This window comes from Anas platyrhynchos, chromosome 2 (assembly GCF_047663525.1).
Source record: "Anas platyrhynchos isolate ZD024472 breed Pekin duck chromosome 2, IASCAAS_PekinDuck_T2T, whole genome shotgun sequence".
NCBI lineage: Eukaryota > Metazoa > Chordata > Aves > Anseriformes > Anatidae > Anas > Anas platyrhynchos.
In genome coordinates, this window is record NC_092588.1 from 51,214,362 (window position 1) to 51,235,615 (window position 21,254).

General features: G+C 43.4%; 1 protein-coding gene across 13 annotated transcripts in view; it reads right to left on the minus strand.

Annotated features, from left to right (window-relative positions):
* The window catches only part of PTPRM (protein tyrosine phosphatase receptor type M), a 472,980-nt gene that overhangs the window by 451,148 nt on the left and 578 nt on the right, over window positions 1–21,254 (minus strand). The gene's annotated exons all lie outside the window — the stretch shown is intronic.

Genomic DNA, 21,254 nt, shown 5'->3' on the forward strand with positions numbered 1-21,254 from the left:
AAAAATCTTATCTGCATATCTACCAGCCTATTCTGAAATATCAAATATTTGCTTTCTACAGACTGCTTGAGAAGTGGATCAAGCATCAATAATTATGTGTTTGGTTTTGTGTTTTTTTTTTTAAGCTCACTGTATTTTTTGTAAGTGTGTTTGGTTTTAGATTTTTGTTTGTTTGTTTAAGTTATAATCTCTATTATAACTTAAGGAAAGAAGAGTAACAGATTAGCCCCAAACTCTGCCCCAATGTGCTTTTGTCAGTATCGACAGCCTGGATAACACCAACTAAGGCAGGAAACAAATCTATGTTCATTTCATGCTCAATTAAAAACACAGTGGGTGGGCTAGACTGCGAGAAGGGTAGAGGAAACAAAAAGATGTTTCCTAATTTTAAAGAATTTAAGGGCAAACGATCTGTGTAAATTATTACATATCCCCACTGCAAAGAAAAAAAAATGCAAAAACCTGCTGATGACTGGTAAGCATACAAGAACTTGAGAAAATTACTTGATGTTTGTTAGATAAGCAAATCTACCTGTTGGAAGCAAAAATGCATGCAACATCAGCTGCCCCCAAAATAGAAAAGCTCTTCAGACATCATGCAAGTTGTTCAGTTGCAATATATTCTAAATACTTTTTACTAAATTAACAGAAAACACGGAGTCTATTGTTTGTTCTCTTCCATTTCGTTTTTCCCTTTCCTACATATAATAAATGAGAATACGTCTCTATGTTTCACACCTGCCGTGCATTTTGTTTGCTTTCTCTTGTCTCTTTGTTCTCAACAATTTCTTGCTCCTCTGCTTTGCAAGGTTTTCTGTGCTTCCTATTCCCTTTCTTTTCCCAGTCCTGTTCATATCCTCAGTTACCCCTGCAGCCTCTCCCTTCCATTTGTCTTTTCACAAGGACATGTTCTAAGAACTAAAGCTAACAGGAAAAACAAATACAGCACATGGGACCTACATGTAGGTAACAATGTGCTGGGAAACTAATCTGTAGGTTCTAACCACAAAAGGAAAGGCAAGGGGAAATTACTGGAATTTAGGGAAAAGAAACACACAAAAAAAGGCCTTGCTTTCACTGCATTGTTCCTACAACTCTCCAGCACTTGGGAGAGATGTGTGCTGCAAGCATGGGGACACATCTTCCTTGTGAAGTCTTGATTGGGCATCTGACAGCATCAAGACCAGGGCTGCAGTCCTGTTTCTCCCTTACAGCACTTCACTTCCAGTAGTTTATCATTTTCAAATATGGTGCCCCTGCTGTAACACAACGTTATATCTGACAAATGCAGTTAAAATATTCTAGGATAAGGCAATTATAGCCAAAATGTGTGGAACTGCTGTTGGCAGTGCTCAGAAATTCATGCATCTCTGCCAATACAGCCTTCATCAACAGATGTGTTTTCCCCAGCCCAAAGCTCTTTCCTCTCCCCAGCACCAACAACCCAGCAACGTTCACACAACACCCCAGCAAAACTTACTGCTAAACAGATAAGTAAGGAAAAAGGGCAGCCGTGGAGACTTGTGTCCCAAAAGTCTCAAATGACCAAACATTTCTTCAGTGAGGATGTTCGGCTTGGCAACCAGTGCCACAAAGCTGCAGGAATTGTAAAATAGAAATACAAATTGTCATACATCGCCTGCTCTGTTTCTCCCATGCAGGGATGAATTTCCTTTTACAGCAACTAATAGGCTGTGGCACAAACCCACTGTAAAATCTGCCAGCATTTGAAGCTTGGAGTTGTAGCAGCATTAGCCGCTGTTTAGATCTCCCTCCTCCCACCAGGAAACAAAACTCCACAGAAGAGCCACAACTGCTCCTTGAGAGCAGGATGATAAAAAGCATATTGGTTAATGCTGGGAAAAAAAAAAAAAAAAAATGTATGTTGAGAGTATGTTGAGTTCTGATAGTGTCAAATAATAAGCTTGCGAATAAAAAAAAGGATTTATATTTAGGAGGTTTCTCTTTTTATTTCATTGCTGGATTGAGTCAAATCCACTAGCTCTGTGGAAATGTTCCCAGATGCATTTTATGTACATCACCTCCATTATTCGAGTTCTATTGATCTGCAAGTGTAAAGTGCTTTTTTTAACTACTTCTTTTTGTCTTGTTTTGAACAGACGGTTCTTAAAATTGGCACTTAAGTGCCCATACGCGTGTACACACAGCTTCAAATGATAATAGCAGCTATGTGACTAAATGAAGAAGTGTGTTACTCTGCATTTCATCCCCAAAAGACAAAATTGGTAAATTATTAGCTAAAACAGGAGTAGCTTAATAAAAAGAACAAAGATCTTCCTTGTAATGTTTTAAAGAACTCTGAAAGGAGAAGGAAAAAAGGAAAAAAGGAAAAAAGGAAAAAAGGAAAAAAGGAAAAAAGGAAAAAAGGAAAAAAGGAAAAAAGGAAAAAAGGAAAAAAGGAAAAAAGGAAAAAAGGAAAAAAGGAAAAAAGGAAAAGAAAAAGAATGCATTTTGAAGAGCATAAAAATTGCATCTGGAACATAGATTTTAAGGTGTTGATTCTACAGAGCATGCTGAGATTTCCAGAACACAGAAAGAAAGAAGATAACAAATCTATTTTGGGCATTCATGAAATCCCAGCTATAATACACCAGCTCCTAATTAGAAGCCTGACACGGTAATTAATTTAAACATGGAATAACCCATAACCTTTTCACTGTTCAGTGATTACCAGAAAGATGTTTTTATTGTGACTGTAAACTCTAGAATTCTCTCAAAACATGAACTTTAATCCCTGGAAATGACCAGCATGTGCCGTCTCATTACTTAGCGCATTGCTGGCAAGAACAAAATTTATTGTTAAAAAGATAAATAAGGAAACAGGACAGCAATGGGGACTTGTGTTGCCTAAGTCTCAGATGAATCAACACCTCTGTGAATACCAGCATGCCCAGGATCCAAAGCGTGTCTAGTCAGGCCCCAATTCAATGAGACTTTGTATTAATTTGGTCACACACACATACAGAGAACAGGAAAGTTTAGATTTCTACAGGACTTGGAAAGAACAGGACCTCGGGTGAAAGCCCCCAATAGTTAAACTGGGACCAAAAAAAAAAGTACAGAAAAATTGTTTGGACACAGCATAACAACCTCTCATTCCCCTGCAACAGAAAAACATGTTTGTGCCCATTGTTCCTTCCCACAGACCTCTCCAGTGGCACCACTTCTCCTTCCTTCCTGTGTTTTAAAACTCCCAATGGAGTCTCAAAGTGAAGAGTAACATCACTTCTCTCCATGCCAGTGTTATCTGGGACAGAACTCTGTTAAAAATCTCTTATCCCTCAACTAATTTCCCTCTGTGGTGATTTATTTATTTTATAATTTTTTCTCCTTTCAGAGGTTCTGCAATTTGTTTTCTTTTTAGTATCAGTGTGTATTTTCTCTTTGCTGAAGTTTTTAATTGCAAAAAGCATCATCTCTAGAGAGAGCTACAGTATCCTCTGGTATTAAGATGAGAATGCTGGCACCATGCAATGAAAACTTCTGCTACGCAAGTAGTTAAGTGCGTGCCTTTAAACCATGGGACTTTTCAAATGAAGTTTAAATGTCTTCTGGAACGACCATCTCTTACTTGATACAGGTCACCATTGTGTTATTCTTCTAATAACAAAATCTGACGTAGTCCCTTGTATGGCCACATCCATTCTGAACAAAGCTAGACAGAAAGCAACAAAAGTTCACATTATCAGCAGCCTTAAAAGTATTTTTAAGACAACAGAATGAAAAGGTACAGACATAATTCAAACAAAATGCATTCAGATGTAAAAAATAAAAATAAATTAAAAAAATCTTTTAGCTTTCACCTTAAGTTTTAATATACTGTGGACTATCTTTTCTTGATAATTTTTTCTCTTCTACAAAAGTATTAAGTTAACACATTGAACATTTTTAAAGCTCCTATTTTAGAAGTTAACATAACCCAAAGAGGTTGTGGAGTCTCCATCCTTAAAGATGCTCAGAGCTCAGGTGGACGAGGCACTGAGCAACATGATCTAGCTTTGAAGTTACCTCTGCTTTGAGCAGGGGGCTGGACAAGCTGATTTGCTGAAGCTCCTACCTGCACGAGTTGCTCTGTGACTCTCATCCCTTCTACCAGCAGCCAAAAAGAAACTGCAGCACAGAAATGCTGAGCGTTACGACTGATCTCTTAACAAAATCTGTGGCTTTTACCTGCCCAGGTTATCGAACAGAAAGGCATTCTCCAACTCCACATCCACATTTCAGATGCCCTTAAAAGCTGCAAGAGCAGTAATAGCCCTTCTTTTGAGGTAGAAAACGTTAGCAGATGTGGACTAAAGCTGTGTTACTGCACTTCTTGAGACTGAGTTCTGCGTCTGGAAGGCAAAATCTGTCAAGAAACATCCAGGGAAAAGCTGACAGCAAGAACCTCGCAGCGAGGACACCGCTGGATTTCCTGGCTCCATCTCCTACCTCCTTCTGGTGAGGCCACCTTTTAAGATCAGCCACCTTTTAAGACAGCCAAAACAACCAAAGACCACGCACCAACCACACAGCACCACGGTGACAGGTGAAAGTCACAGCCACCAAGAGGTCAACCACAAATAAATCTTTCTTTTTAGGTCTAAGTGCTAACTCACCTGGCATCAGCTCCAACCTGCTGCTGTCCAAAAGCTGGTGATGTGGGAAGTTGCCATCTACTCAAACCAAAGTTACAGCTTTTGCCTAATTGTGGTGACTTACAATTTGTATATAACCCATCTGGCATAAACATGAAAGCTATACATGAGCATTTTTTGGTTGATGTTGTATGTTTTTCTAGGGGTCTTTAGCGTCATTAACAAGTTATTTACAGATGGGGCTGCTATGCAACAGTGTTATACATATATATGTTCCAAAGAGGATGCAGCCCCTATATTCGGAATACAGAGAAAAATAATTTCACTCACACACTTACTATGAAATAGGAGACTAATACTGGAAACAAAAGTTTAAGCTTGGGGGGGGGGGGAAGAGAAAAACACAAATAGTTCTCCTTCACCAGTGATGCTTCTGCTTCTACTTTTTGCATTCGGTCAGCAAAACAGAATCCATTCTTCCTCTTACTTTTGGACTTCATAAGCAAATACGTATTTCCCAGTGCCACGGGATTTTGCATGCAGGAAATTTTGCAGAAAAATGTTCTGATACATACACTACGTTCATGAACATATTTTTCAGTTTGCTGGCTTCCTTTTAATTATGCAATCTTATAAGGTTATCACTTTCATTTTCAAGAACACGCAGGGCTTGTTTTTTGGACCCAGGTTCTTACCAGCGCCCTTTTAAATGTTTGCACTACCTAAGTATGTAAAAACACAACAGAGTTGCACAGGTTTTTAGCATTCAAGGTCAAGCCACCACGTTTTCAAGTGTTGCACGCTGCCTCTGGCAGAAGCCATTAACTCGAATTTCCTAAGATAAAATAACCATAACGCAGCCAACTTGTTTTGTAGGAGTTTTCGTGCTTTTTATAAAAGCAGTCCCACCGCCAGCAAGCCTACAACACTGCAGGTAACAGGGTTAGGTATTACGAAAAGTTCCTTAACAAGAGCATTCCTTATCAATGCAAGTGTCAAAGCCCAGTTTTGTTTCCTTCCCTCGCTGGGTCACACTAACTTCCAGATTCCCTGTGCTACAAATTACCGTGCCTGATCCTTTTCCTACAGAGTCCCTCTTCCTCTGCAGGGAGGGTCAAGGTGAAACGCCTGCGATGCACAGCTGAAGCCTTGCAGTTTCCCATCTACCAAGCCCTCCAGACAGGAAAACTGGTGCATATGAATCAAACACAAGCAACACTAATGCATTAATGACTGACATGTGGCAGAGACGCAGACACGCAGATGCAGCTTGACATTAATGGAGAGATTCGCCTGTGGTCATGCACATAGAGGGGGGAAAAAATAGACCCACCTGCCTCATGTTTTAACCTGAGTATGAAATCAAACGTCAGACAAGATTAATTAGATGCCTGGAGTTTTATTCTTCTCTGTTGATAGAAAAAGCACATTTCCATAATGTGAGGAAGCATTTATGTGGATAGCAAATCAGGTTGACATTGAGGGAAGGTTTACTTTATTGTGAATGCTAGCTGTGTGGTGCTTGTCAGTGCAATTACTTTCTACTCAAGTGGCTTGCTTTTTAACATTTTATTATCTTAACAATAAAAACCCTGGAAGCAATAATTATTTATTATGCTAATTCCTTAGCTTTATTATGAATTTCTGCGAGACCATTAAAACTTGCTGTTTCCCAGAAATAAGCCAGATTTATTAATATTCAGACAATTTAAAAAAAAAAAATAGCGAGAAAGAAAGCAAAAAACAATCTCTGTACTGGTAATTAGTTAGTAACCAGTCAATTTGTACACTTATCAGCTTCCCCATAAGTTCTGTTTTCATTTATTCAATCCCCAACATTTATTTCTAACATCATTCCGATTGAAAACAACTTCGGAACACCGAGTTCACTGCAGCGTTTTTTATAAATAATGATTTAAGCAGCCGGAGAGGCAGCAGGCCTTCAGACCATCCTGAAAAGGCACCATACTCAAGGACTGCATTTTAATTATGGAAACCTTTTAGAACATCCCTGTTTTATTAACAGTAAGTGAAAGGCTATAAACAAGGCTTCAGTATGCACCACTTCTCCTCAATCCTGCCTAAAGCCCTCCAGGGGAAACAGCTCCAGTGCGCTTTCATTCCTCCCCCCAAGCATTCTCATCGCCGAATGCCTCTTCTCACCAACTTTAAAATTCATTTAACATAACAACCACGCAGTCATGCTTTTTCCTTTCCTCTTTTTTTTTTTTTTCTTCTTCTCCTAAGCATACAAGCGTTGCCTCCTTTAGGAATAAATACCAAGGCCACAACTCTCAAACTCCACCAGCACGAACGCAGTAGAGAGACCATGCGCCAGCCTAAGCAGAAAAGCACTGTGACTAAATGTACCTTGAAACGCTCTTAGCTCGCCACACTTTTGTAATGCCTCGTGTCCACGCACGAACCGTGCCCGCAATTCACACAGCCACAGCCGTTGTAATCCCTGGAAAACTTCTACAGCAAATTCCCTGCTCCAGCTCTGCTCCGAGCCAGCACAGCCAGCCCCGGTCCTTGGGACCTGGAAGGGACCCACGAGGGTCCAGCTCCTGGCTCCACACAGGGCCACCCAAAATGCTTCGAGGCTTGTAACAAGGTTTTCAAGCAGCCGTACCAACTTTCATGCTGCCATGCACAAGCTCAGAACCAAGTTTTTCCATCAGTTTCTACTCTGAACCAGGTTTTTTCTGCACCTCCCTCTGGGAGATTCTGCACGTGGCAAGAGCAAGTTCCCTATTAATATATACCATAATTAGCACTGTAACACAGGGAGTTATGTCATAACTGTCCTCCCATCCTCTCCCTCATGAGGACTTTATTTACAGGGGGGAAAAAAAAAAGAGAAAAAAAACTCAAAGCCCAAACTATTCCTTCCAGAGTCAAACCAGTAAGGGGGCTCCTGCTGAATGAGGGAGGGAAGGAGCGTAAAGGGAGCTCTGGCTACAGTGGGGTGGTGGGAAGAAGTAAGCTTTGCTGGAGCAGATGCTCTCTCTGAAGATAGCAGCTTGTGGATGAAGCAACTTTTCCAATGTAGAGATCTCAAAACCTACGTCTCCACAGGACAAAGATGTGCCTTGCGGAAAAGGCACCATATGGGAAGTGCTCCAAAAAGCACCCGGGAGAAGAGAAAAACTCAAAATGCTACCATCCAAAGGCACAAAACCCGGTCTATCCTCCACATCCAGGAATGGTGCAGTAATACATTCGAGCATGCAAACTCTCCAAAATTAATTAACAGGTCAATTAGTTGTTTCAGTCAGTAGCTGCAGCTGAAAAGGAAGCTGTGACACAGTGCCACCACTGCCACCAGGTACAAGCACGACTCAGTGCTCCATTTTCTCCTGTTATACCTCCAGTAACAAACACTTGTACTTATTCATGACGTGAAAAAATGCTCACCCTTCTAATTTGTTCTTCCCGTTTGCTGTTTGCTTTGAAAACCTGGCCTCTTGCACAAAGCCAACACAAAGAAAACAACCATAGGAATGCTGTGATGTGCAGTTACCCTCAGCAGCCTGAGGGGAAGAAAACACAAAACAAAGAAAAAAAACACATAAAGGCAACCAAGACCAGACCAAGATGACCAAGACAAAAGTCAGAGTACACGGACACGCTTCATAACACTTTATTTTTCAGACACGGAGTCAGGAGATTAAAAGATGGCAAGTGGGCAGAGCTGTGGATTTTCCTTTCCTTTCTGTCCTGCTCGTACTCGCCTAAGTCATTGTGAAACAGCTTCTGCTTTGGTCCCAAGGTATGCTGCATCTGAATAAGGAAATGCCAGAAAATTCTTGCAAAGCATACAAAAACTCTCTCAAAAAAGTCACCTCCCTGAATACTTCAACAAGTGTGAGATACAATTTGGGAGGTACACACAACCTCCCTAACAAACACAAGCTGGCTGTTACAGACACACCTGAAGATGATCAGCCTTGGCTTTCGGCTGCTGTCATCACGAAGACAATAAATACACAGGGTGTAGGTGTAGAGAACAAGTGCATACAGAGAAAATGAGCAGGGAACCCTCTGACAACTTGTTCTCGTGGGACAGATGCTGAAGTTTATGATATATGCTAAAAAATATAAATATCTTAAAATATAAAGATGGCATGACAACCTGCATACCCTATTACTTTCATACATTGTCTATGCATTTCAAACGCCAAAAAATGTAAAAGGCAGAAACATTAAGTACATACAAGTCTCTGATAACTCCAGGTGTAAAAGAACAGTTTCTCACAGCAGCTTGTTTTGGGAATTACAGAGTAAAACTTGATACCTCTGGAAATGCATCTCGTGTACATACAGGAAAATACAGAGAGTAAATGGGAACATTTCTTAAAGACCATGAACTGCCACGGGTGCAACATTCCTGAATCAAAGGCACAACAGTTCCCAGCCAACTTTGCCATCCCAGATGAACATAAAAATGTATTGCAAGGGGTGTCAAAAATCCATCAAGTCCCCCTTTGTTTATTTATTACTGATCCACCGCTGGAGGCAATCTGCTCCGTCTCCAGCTGGGCTGCATTAGCACACTCACTCCCGTGCAAAAGCAGAGAGGAGAGCACGAACTGCCTCTGAAAACAGCCTCAGCTGACCCGGCTGAACTTCCCGTACAGCTGAACCTCCACGCAGCACGCGTACACCAGCTCAGAGCCAACTCCTTTACATGCCAGCCGTGGCCTCAGCTCAGCTAAATGCAGCACGTTGCAGCAATGCAACTGAGACCCCACTTGAGGGCCTATTCTCAAAGCCACCCTGCTTTTCAAACTTAGGATCCTGTCACCGACGCAGACGGCAGCAAACGAGTTCGGGGCTGAGCAGCTCTGCAGACACCAGGAAGGCTTCCTCCCCTCTTCAAAGGGAGGAGACTGAACCCAAGCAGGATTCAGCTTCCCAAAGCTCTGTGATCTAATTCTACACAAAAGGCTTAATAAGGTTTAGACTCATAATACAATTAGTAATTTAGCTCACAAATTAGACTATCTATTAACACTCCAGCAGAGACATCAGCTGTATGAGGATTAAAACCTTATGCTCTCAGTACGGGGCGAGACCTTGGCTTTTCCAACTGGGCCCTTCAGCCTCTGCATGGGACAACACACGGGGCACTGCGGGCAGCATCCTGATCATCTGCACATCGTCTGGACTGGCTGGGAACTCTTGAGCTCATCCGAAAGACCAATTCAAGCTGGGAGAAATACGAACTTGCAGAATTGTCCCTCAAGACAGCACAGAATACACAGCATATGCCTTTACTGCAGATGTATTTATATGCGTTTTAACCACACATAAAAATTATTACCAAAACTAACCCGTCAACATGGAGAACACACACATACATCACTACCGTGGCTTAAATAGAATATTTAATTCCAGGACTCGAATAAAGAGGCAACACTTCTTCCTAAAGGTTTGCATACAATGTTTTTCCTGTGTTTATTAAGAAATGAACCATATTTATACCGAATCATACCGAATCATCCAGGTTGGAAGAGACCTCCAAGATCACCAAGTCCAACCTCTGACCTAACACTAAGAAGTCCTCCACCAAACCATATCACTGAGCTCTACATCTAAACGTCTTTTAAAGACCTCCAGGGGTGGTGACTCCACCACTTCCCTGGGCAGCCTACTCCAACGCCTAACAACCCTTTCTGTAAAGAAGCTCTTCCTAAAATCCAACCTAAACCTCCCCTGGCGCAACTTTAGCCCATTCGGCATCATCCTCTCAGCCTAAACACTACTGAAAAGATCCAGCCAAGAGCTGATACCTCTAGCATACTACCTGATGGCACACTGTCCACGAAGAAAAGGATGCCAGACGAGTTTTTCAGAAGCTCCATTTCTCCAAAATGCTAGTATCGGGATGTTCATGCTGACTTGTGCAACACCTGATTGCCTGCAATAATTATGCCATCAGAAGCTCTTGGCAATTAATTATATCGCATGCTCCAACCCAACCATATTCATCTTTAATTTTTGAGCTTGTGTTTATATAAATAGTGCCAGTATTAATAGTGCCAAGCTAGTTCTTTTTAGCTTGAAGAACAAATAGGGAAAAAAAAAAAAACTTAAGCAGTTTATTTCGCACTCTAGTAAAAAGCATTAACACCCAAATAATATTATGAATAACGTCCATCTGGTCTGAAATCTAAATCTGGCCACGGTATCGCATTCTCCACTAGCAGTGCCTGCTGTCGCTGTGAACTATTCACTGTGACTGCTCCCCATGCAAAGCAAAGCAAAACTTAAACCCCACTCGCTTACACCACTTACTCATAACGACACGCTCTGCTGGCATGTGTTGTAACACATGCACAGGACCATTTTGATCTAATTTACCTCAGAAAATAAAAAAAAAAATAATGATACTAATAAGCCTTCTTGGTATGAATAATAAGCAGGCAGCCAGGATGTCTGTCCCCAAGCTTTTGTCGCAGCCCCCCAGAGGCTGTGTGCCCTTACCAGATGCGCACATTGATCCCCAAAGCATCCAGGCATCGTCCTCCAGCCTTGGGGTCACAGCTGCCCTGGGAAGAGGTGGCAGAGGAGGCCACAGGGGACTCCTGATGGTGGAGAACGGGGATGGGGGCAGGCCTGAGCACGGAAAAGGAGGTGGAGAGAGCGCAGAAGGGGGCAGATCAGCAATATACTCTTAAAGGTGGCCTGGTGGTTAACAGCTTTGTTAAATATGTATGTTATTTGCTGGGGAATGGATGGTGTTAAAGTGCAATTTCAAGCAGAACTGCGAGCAGGTAAGAGCCCTCCCTCTTGCTCTGCACAAAATTCTAGAGTACACAGCTCTGGCAGATTACTGTAATTGGGCAATTCTTTCTTTTATTGCTAGACCACTGCGCAGAGTCACAGCACCGAAATCATGTGAATGGGGCTACCGGTGAATATCACGTTATTTGTTCAATGGCAGCTGCTAGCACATGGACCTGACTTTTCTGCAGTTCCCCTTCAGAAAGCCTGGAAGCACACATCTTCTGCCACACGAGCCGGAATTCATGTTTAAAGGCTGTAAATCTAGCCCGGCGCTCTGCAGGCTGTGAAGACTTCCAGAGCCAGCTCTGGAAATGTGAGATTCCTCACTTACAGGAGGTGAGCGGCTCCCGAAGCTCCTCTGATCCACCCACCGCGAGCAAACAAGTCTGCCAGACACCACTTCACTGAGGCAGACTTACCGTGGACCACATTCAGGAAGCTGCCAAACTGCATTCATTCTTAAAACTGAGATCTTCGCAAGGGTGGACAGTTTTCATGGCAGAGTCTGCAAGTTTGGGCTGTGCATCAGAAACCGACTGAAGGTTTGCAACACCCACAACAGGACTGGCAGGGAAAGCAGTAACTTCCAAAACACCAGCTTCCAATCTAAACCCAGCACCCGGCGGCTCCTGCCTGACACCAGAACAAGCAGGCTGTTGCTTTCAGTTCCCGTGCCCCACCGAGTCATAACAGGTACCTTCCAAACTGAGGATGTACATTTCTAAGGACTGCATGTTTCTCCGCAAGAAATCAGCGAAGGAATTTCAGGAGCAGCAAATGCATGCAGCTCACGTAGCCTAATTCCCCTCGAAGTGACCTAGGCGACACAACATGACAGAGCCCAGACAATCCTTATACACAGTAACTACGGCTTCAGCCCTCCACCCACCCCAGTCCTGTCTGCAGTAGAGACTCCAAGGCTGTGAGGGGACGGACGGTGGGACATGTGGCTGAGGCTGGCGGGCACGCTCCTCATGGGCAGACCTGCTGCTTCAGGCCACGTGCAGTCGCATGTCTGTCTGCAGCTGAAACTGCAACAGAAATAGCAAAGGAATATTCACAGAATCACAGAGTCATTAAGGTTGGAAAACACCTCCCAGACCATCCGGTCCAACCACCCCCCTACCACCAATGTCACCCACCAAACCATGTCCCTGAGCACCATGTCCAACCTCTCCTTGAACACCCCCAGGGACGGTGACTCCACCACCTCCCTGGGCAACCCATCCCAGTGCCTGACTGCTCCTTCTGAGGAGAAATGTCTCCTAATTTCCAACCTGAACCTCCCCTGGCCTAACTTGAGGCCATTCCCTCTTGTCCTATCACTAGTTACCTGTGAGAAGAGGCCGACCCCCAGCTCCCCACAGCTTCCTTTCATTTCCCTGCATGTGTTATCTAGTTCCTCGGGTTCAGCCCGGTGTCATTTTGAGTCTTTCAATGCTCACACCTTTTTCACACCTGTGTGGGGTGTCTAATGTGGCTAACACTGAACTCTCTAACTCTTTGCAGTCAAAATGCATAGAAGCACCGAACAAACTGCCTTTCTCTTAAGCATGTGGAAAAGATCTGGCTCTGGAGTTTCTGTAAGACTTCAAAAAAAAAAACCAATCCACTTCTCCTGTTGCCGCACTGTTGCTGTGGAAGACAGTTTTTAATTTGTGAGGAGTGTATTTCAACTTGTCTTGCGCTTCTGGGCCCTATGCAATTTCACTGCGTATTTGTTCAAAAGGGCGCGTGCTTTCCTCAAACACTAAAAGTAAATACTGAAACCCCGGTAGTTTCCAAATGCCCAAATGAAAATGCCAGGCTAATTCACATAAATCCCTTACTAGCTCAGACTTATGTAGGCAATTCTAACAACAACTCTTCAAGTAAAAATAAATAAAACACACCTCATGAACTTTATGTGTGGTCTCAATCCACGTGCTCTGCTGTCACTGTAAACAGAGCATAGTAACGTTGGGCAACGCACCGGCTTCCAGTTCTCGGTGCCAGCCTCTGAGGTTTGTGAATAAATATTAACTTTAATTGTGTTTTGGTTTTGCTGGTTCCCTACGACACCCGCAGACCTAGCCCGAGAAGGTTGCTTTGCTTTCATGTTCAGAAAGGTGCTTGCAGCTGAGGACGGTGCTGGAGAAGTGCCTGTGGAGGCTTCCTCCTGAGCCAGGACCGAATTGAAGATGACATCCCTCAGACTCAGGGAAAGAGGGCCTCAGCTGCATGGCGCCTCCAAATTATCACTGGGACAACAATTTGTCTTACCTAGCTGAGAAATGACTTCGGTAATAGCTGTCTCTGCAGAAGTTAAAAAGAAAAACAGCTGAAGTGATGTGTTATGTAAAGTGCTTATATTAAAGTGTTGTATGCGGTGCTTTGTAAAATAATCTTCATCTACTCTGCAGAATTCAGAAAATGGAACATTAGAGGAAAAAAAGGCTAGAGCAGTTCTCAGTCATTAGCATAAAAACTACCCCACTGAGTACTACACCTCCTGCAAATGTCCACAGCTGTCTTCATCTCCTAAATATGTGACAGTATTTAAGTACACTGTTGAGTTTCTGGGCAAGACTGAAGTTATAGGTGACAGCCGATGGCTGCCGTAAGTGTTCTCTAAATACATTTAGGGGTTCTCAACTGTCAGTTAAAAACAAAAATAAAAATTCAACCATGGTCAAAACTAAACCCACCAAAAAAGAACAGAAAAGACAGCCTACAGCAATGCTCACCCATGCCACAGCCAAACGCCAGAGCACGCACTTAAATCCAGGTCTCCCACACCTACGCAGGAGCTCTGATCACCAAGCAACAGGAATTACAATATACGCCTGTCTTTTGCATGCTGTGCTCCGGCAGCACACTTCGTGTTCCACTATGTCATCCCAACCTGGAGCCAGAAAAAACTTCCAGGCTCAGAAAGTCCCGCAGAGCGGGGAAAACATTTCCTGGTTAAGATCATACGGCACGTCTTAAAGCAGAGAAGGGAAACGAGATTTACACTATCAAAATACAAACAGCCTGCAAAAAAACTGTGATCAGAGCGATGTTGATACTGAATTACACCCTGTGATAGAAATATCATGGGAATTGCTGTAAGTTATGTGTAGCCCTGTGCGGTTGGCAAGCAGGGCTGAACCTTGAAACAAATGCATTTCCTCACTCAAGCAAGTTCCTACCAAGTGCGTGAGCACACGCTGAACAGACCGTGGAGTTGTCAGGAAACACTGGGCTTCTTGTTGCGATTTTATTTACCAGAAGTAGAAGGATGTAAGAGGGAACAGATAATAATGAAATCTGTCTGTTCAAACAAAACAAATGCACTAATCCCATAAGAAGCGAGAATGAGCATAGCAAACAGCTACAGCAAGAACAGTTGTGTCTGATTTGGGGCCTAATGCAGCTCACGGAGATGGAAACTGACTTTGTTGTTTGTTTGCAGCTGTTTTCTCTGTGTACCCTCAGAAACTGCACAGACGTCCTAACTGGAGCTGTAAGGTGTGCGTGCAGGTGACCCCTTCAGTGATCACAGACCAGTCTATACTCACCAGAAGCACAGATGTGAAAAGCTATTCATTTACCTGTAAGAACAACTCCATGACAAAAACCCTAGGGGCATTGACAGCCCACTGTCCACCTAGCTGGAAGTGCATAGAAACTCCTGTGATGCTCAGTCTTACAGAACAATCTCACCAGCAAAACTAAAAACCACTATTTTCATCTAATCAGCCTACCGTTAGGCAGTACAGAGTTACAACAAAGAGCCAAAATATTTTTGACAGTAACAGAATAAAGAAAGAACTGAATAGAATAAGGAGTCAAACAATACTGGATTTTAGAATTGGGGATAAAGTGGTGATAGGTTTCAAAATGTCAAGCTCCCCTCCCAAAACCCCTACTGCAACCAAAACGTGCTGCTCTTGAAATCAGGGGAGTTTACACACATGTAGAGGAAAATGGGAGTAAAAAAGAAGAAAAACAAAAAAAAAAAAGGAAAATCCACCTTGCTCATACAAGAAATGATGGTTTCACACCATTCCATAAGGAGAAAAATAAATAAATAAAGTTTCATTAACATCATTACACTTAATCATATGTGCAAAGATAACCAAATATTGCTGTGTAAAGCTGTCAGAAGACATGTTCGAGCCTTGAATAAATTAACGAGACAAGTGTGTTCAAAACAAAGCTGACAAAAATAAGAAAATGTGAGTAAATATAAATCCATTTATGTTTTCCAGATGCCGTTTAACTGCCTTTACAAGTTCAGTTTTTTCCTAGGGTACTTTCCCTTCCAGTAAGGTTCATTTCTTACACTCTTTCACACAGTGTCGTGCCTTCCTTCCCACCCTTCTCGCCAAACACTGTAATGCTCACCTGCTTTCAGAGCTCCTTCCTGCTAATGCTCCCCTGCTTTTGTCTGAACAAATGCAGTTATTACTTTCTTTGCTGCCATTGCTCCTCATGTGGCAAAGGGGCACGCTGAGTGAAATGGCTGAGCCACTGCTCCCCTATTCCCTGCAGCTTCTGGACATGAGTATGTGTTACAGGCATAAATACACCTTCATTTGTACCGTTACTGCTCTCAGAAACCTGGGCATAAAAATGTCTTTTCTCCTTCATTTTTAAAGCATGGGTGAGGGCTTACTCTCTGTAACTCCTCGCAATGTTAAAGGCAGTGACATGCCCTTTAATCGCCAGGACACAAGGCTCTTCCGAAAATCAGTACAGGATTCCCCTGACAGCAACATCCTTTCCGAAAGTAATTCCTTCGAACAGAGCAGAGGTCTCCCCACGACACATTAAAAAGGTGTATACTCACACAACACTGAGCCTTTCCGTTAACACATACCTACAGATAAATCGAGATGGTTAAGGTACAGCTTTATCACACCTCTGTAGCTACTACCCTTGCATTTAAGCCACTGGGAAAGCACTAACAATTTCTCTGTAATTTCATGCATTTTATTGCAGTATTCAAGAGAAGGCTGAATGAGTGCTGCAGTAACGCTGATACTGAAATCAGCCTTTTTATGAATAATGAAAAGTTCATTTGTGTTATAAGCAAACTGGTGCAAAGAAGCCACCAGTGGCTTCAAATTCTCCAGGTCACCAAAATTCATCAAATATTTTCACACCTCCCAAGTTCCAAACATCCTGACATGCAAGTAAAAGCCCAGCTTCCAGCCCTTCCTCGCTTTCCACTTAGAAAAGTGGATTTAGAGATGCAGCTACACCTAGTGATCAGCAGCAGAGCACAGCAGGCAAACTCATGAAGGCTCAAGTGTTCGTGCACTACAGAAGCAGAAAGAAGCGAACAGAGGGGGTGAGGAAAGCAGCAGAGTAAAATTTATTACTAAACTTTTTTTTTTTTTAAGCGTATTAATGTACACTCCAAATTGGTTTTGTTTTCCTGAAATGCTTTTCGATACATTGAGAGCTTTACATAATAAATCAGAAATACACATTTGGAAATTATCAGCAAACTCAGATGAAAGAACGAGGACTCTCAATTGTTCCTACAGAAATTGAGGAGAATTAAGGCAATTCAGGTGCACTCACATTAATAAACAATTTATCCCTGGGAAAACTTTCAAAACCCCTTATTTACATACTTGGGAGCTGAAAGGCTCATAAAAGCACGTCATTTTCTGTGGAAACACCTTTAAAACTTAATGATGTAACTACCTCAAATAAGCGTTTGACAATGATACTAATAAGCTTCAAGCACAAGAGGCAGCCCTCTGAAGTGATCTTTCCTTCAGGATGAAAGTTCAACGTGCGAAGTACAGGATCAATGTGACCCCACCACGCCACCAGACTTTGTCCTATCAATCCTACACCTGTTGTGCTCACCCCACTGATCAGTGAGATGGAGACCAGAAGCTTCCTCTCTCTGTCCTAACCTGTGTTGTGATGTGCTTGAGGAATCTGTCCCTCTAGCTGTCAATCTAGCACCTTCTGCGAGCACTAAACAGATTATTTTCCATAAATTATATACTGCTATATTGTTCCAGGACACTGTAATCTATTTTGCTCACGAATTCTGATGACCACTAAACCGAGAGACCGAAAAAACACCACAGGAATTTTCCAGCGTTATTACATCCTTGTAATCTTCTGAAAGGTTTATTTTTAATTTCTGGTGTGGTTTCATTACTAACTTTTGACACCAGAACAGCTCAACGGTATGAAAAGCAAACCCCACTGCACAGCATCTTTTTTGACAAACCCTGACGCTTCCAAAGCCAGGACTCTCAATTAATCTGATGCATTCTTGAGTATGTCCTAGTTTACAGGGAAACACAAACTTTATTTCATGTTCCAAGCTGCCAGAAGTGCTTAAAAATACAGACCTACTCGAAGCTGATCCTTCAACTTCCTTCCACTAACTTGCTGGACTGTTTTAAATGCAATCACTTAAATGCACGGCGAGTGCTGGGATACGGGCTCTCAGGTGGAGTAAGCAGTGCAGGACAAAGCAGGATTTGTTAAAATAAGATACAAAACAAACCCACGGCTCTTTGCTGGCAAAATGATCAGAATAGGTATCAAAGGCTTCTAAAAACAGACCCTGAATACTCTGACAAACCGCTGTAAAATGGGTAAATTACACCAGAAAGTTTTTACTTTCTACACCTTTCTCCGATTGCCAGAGGCTTCCCTTCAGCTGGGACTGGACCTATGAAGACGTAACCCATCCTCTTTCTTTTCATCCTCCCTCTTTGCTGCCACCGAACATCAGCACCATCACGGTAAGTTCCAACTTTAGCATGTCACGTTTCCTCCTTACATTTGTTTTTGGAAAGTGTGATTCTTGCCTCCGGAGTGCCTACACCCAAAACCAAAACAGGGGAAGATGAGGCACAGCAGCTATTTAGAATGCAAGGTTTATATTTTAAGGCCATGAAATAGCCTGAGGACTACTATTCTCCATGGAAAACCTTTGCTGGTCCCTAAGAAAAATGGTTTTCAATTTTTGTACAGCACTAGCCCTCCCGTTCTCCTCCTCACAACTACCGCTAGTCCTGGCACAAAATCACTCCTCCAAGCACTGGCAGGCCAGCCCTCCGCAGAAGAAGTAAAACTTTTAAAACCAGCACCACAAGAAGAATGTGTTAATACACAGCCTTACAGCTTTCTATAGCAAAGGAGAACAGAGCGCTCTAATAATAGGCCTCTCTAGGTCAGACTCAGGTTATAAGCAAGAAGCACCAATTTCGGGATTCAGGCTGTGTGCAAATTTAAATCAATCTGAGCGCAACGCCTCTATAAAAACACAGTTTCTGCATTCTATTACACATCTCCTTGCCTTCAATTTCAGTTACCCGTGCTGGTATTTGACAGAACTCATTACATCCAGACCTCTCATTTCACAGAAGACCTAATATTTAGGCTTACAGTGTCCCTTCTAACTTTCCATCTCCGTGTTTGACCTAGATCCCTTGCAGGAGTGCGTCGCCTCCCCTTGCCTGCACAAGCTCCCGGGGAGAAGGCAGGAGGAATACGGCAGGCTCAGGTGGCACCACCACAGCTCAGGCACTTTGTAACGTTAGCCTTTGGTCTTCACATGGCACCACTTAATAACATTCATGCTAAAATCATTAAATAATAATAAAAAAAAAAAAAACTTAGGTCTGCTAGAGTTTCTCAGGAACAAACAATCTGTTCTCGCAGAAAGACCCCAGCTACTTCTAAAAACTTTTTAAAATAAGAAGCACTGCCCATGTAAGACAATGTTTTCAGCAACATCTCTTCAATTCAAATTCTTGAAAGCATTTGCTTCTTGAACCAATGAGTCCAGAATTTTAAATTCTTTAGTTAAGGACTCAGAGAAAATCTCATTGTTATTAACTGTTAAGCTGCTTTCAAAAGATTACTTGAAAGCTCCCAGGCCTTAAAAAGCCAAGATCTGATCTTTCAGTGTGATTATTCTCTAAATAAGAAACTCAAATAAAACAATAGCTGAAGGTAATGTTAGAACTAATCTCTGTCAAATAAATCAATCATTTTTGGAAAGGGTAAAAATAAAAATGGAACTAGAAATGCCAAAGATGACTTAACTCACCCACTGCTATTCTTTGCTTCAAATATGTGTGGAGTTGGTTTTCTTTCTTTTTTTTTTTTTTTTTTTTTTATTCCTTTTTTAAACTTTTGGCAGGTTATTCAAACAACCCCCATCAGCAACAAGGGATGGCTAGTACAAAAACTAACTGCCCAGCTCAAGGACGGATTTTTGTGTAATTTAATTTCTATGACACTGATGCATCACACTTAGCAAAAGCAACAGCAATTTTTTCCCCTAGGCAAAAATGACTCCCAGGCATGCACTTCAAATGGTAAAGTACAAAAATGGAAATTTCATCAATTTTGGTCTGAGTACCAAGAATTGATACTGAAAAAAGCCACGACGCACACACCTCTTCACGGATAAGCTTTCCATTCAATATTTAACATCCATGCACATATGCACGCACGGGGAGAAAGCAGGCCAGATGCTGCACCCCGTGGCATCCTCTGCAATCCCATTTCAGCCTGTAGATCGTGGTGTCTCTCCCTCAGAGCTCTGGAGGTACTGGAATCGCCTTGTGCAATAACTAGATCCACCTACGGGCATCACTGAATGGTTTGTGTTTCCTACGGCCGTGTGTGGCAATGGAAATGAAGACAACATGAATGGTGCTTAAATGCTGACTCCAGCATAGCATCGGCGTATCACACACGCAAGTCACTTACATATCCAGAATAAGAGCTGCCCTAGCTCAACTTTGAACAAGGAGTACAGGAGTTTGTGCAGGTCAGCAGTGAGTTACGGATTTGTCTTCATAAAGGAAGAGCTCTCACTGAAGCCCGGACACTGGACTTCCCATATTAATGAGTTATAGGGCTAATATACATGAGTTCAGTTCCATAATTCACTACAGAGCTCAGCTTCGTCCTACCACGACTGTTTGGAAAAAGATTTCATCATTCGTATATCTCATCTCGGTGCTAAACATCTCTCTGCTCAGGAGCCCTCTGTCTCACCCGCAGTAAAAAACGCGGCGGAGAATTTAAGGGAAATGCAGCTGCATACACAAAAGGTCGCTGGGACCTGACATAAACCCAGATTTTTCTAGTTTTAAACGAGTTTAAAAGCAGACCACGAACTCTCTACCTCCCCCCCCCCCCCCCCCCCAATAAAACTTGCTGTAGCCACAGAGCCGCACGGGAGCACGGCGTGCGCCCAAAACACCCGGCAAGCAGCCTGCGCACCCAGCGAAGCCTCCAAGCCTCGCTCCCCACCGAAGCTGACTTCTCATGAGCTGAGGACCAGATGTCTTCAATTTCTTCACCGTACTTTGCAGCAACTTCGTGCTGGAAACAGCCCACGACACACACACACATCCCTCCCCCCCCCCCTCCCCGGAGCGAGCTCTGCGCGCTCCGCTGCGAAGGGGATTTCACAACCCGGATTCCCGTCTGAAATTACGGGTTTCTTCGGCACGGAAAAAGGACGGGGGAGCAGCGGGGGGCTGCGAAAACCCACCCGAGGACCCGAGGGAAGAGGGGCTCGCCGCTCCGCCGGCTGCCAGCCCCGCCAGCCCCACGCACGGGGGGGGTCCCCCAAAGCTGCGACCCCGCCGTGTCGCGGCCGCCCGACGGCGGGGGCTGCCCGTGGGGGGCTCCCCTCGCCCCTCAGCCTCCCCGGCAGGGGTCAGGGGGAAACTTTTGGCAAGGGGGATGCGGGGAAGAGCCGCAGCCCGAGCGGGGCACGGCCCGGCCCGACCCCGCCGGCCGCTCGCCCTTCCCTCCCCTCCCCTCGGCGCCCTTCCCGTCCAGGCGCACGCCAGCGGCATCCCGCCCGCCGCCTCCTCTCCTCCTCCTGCA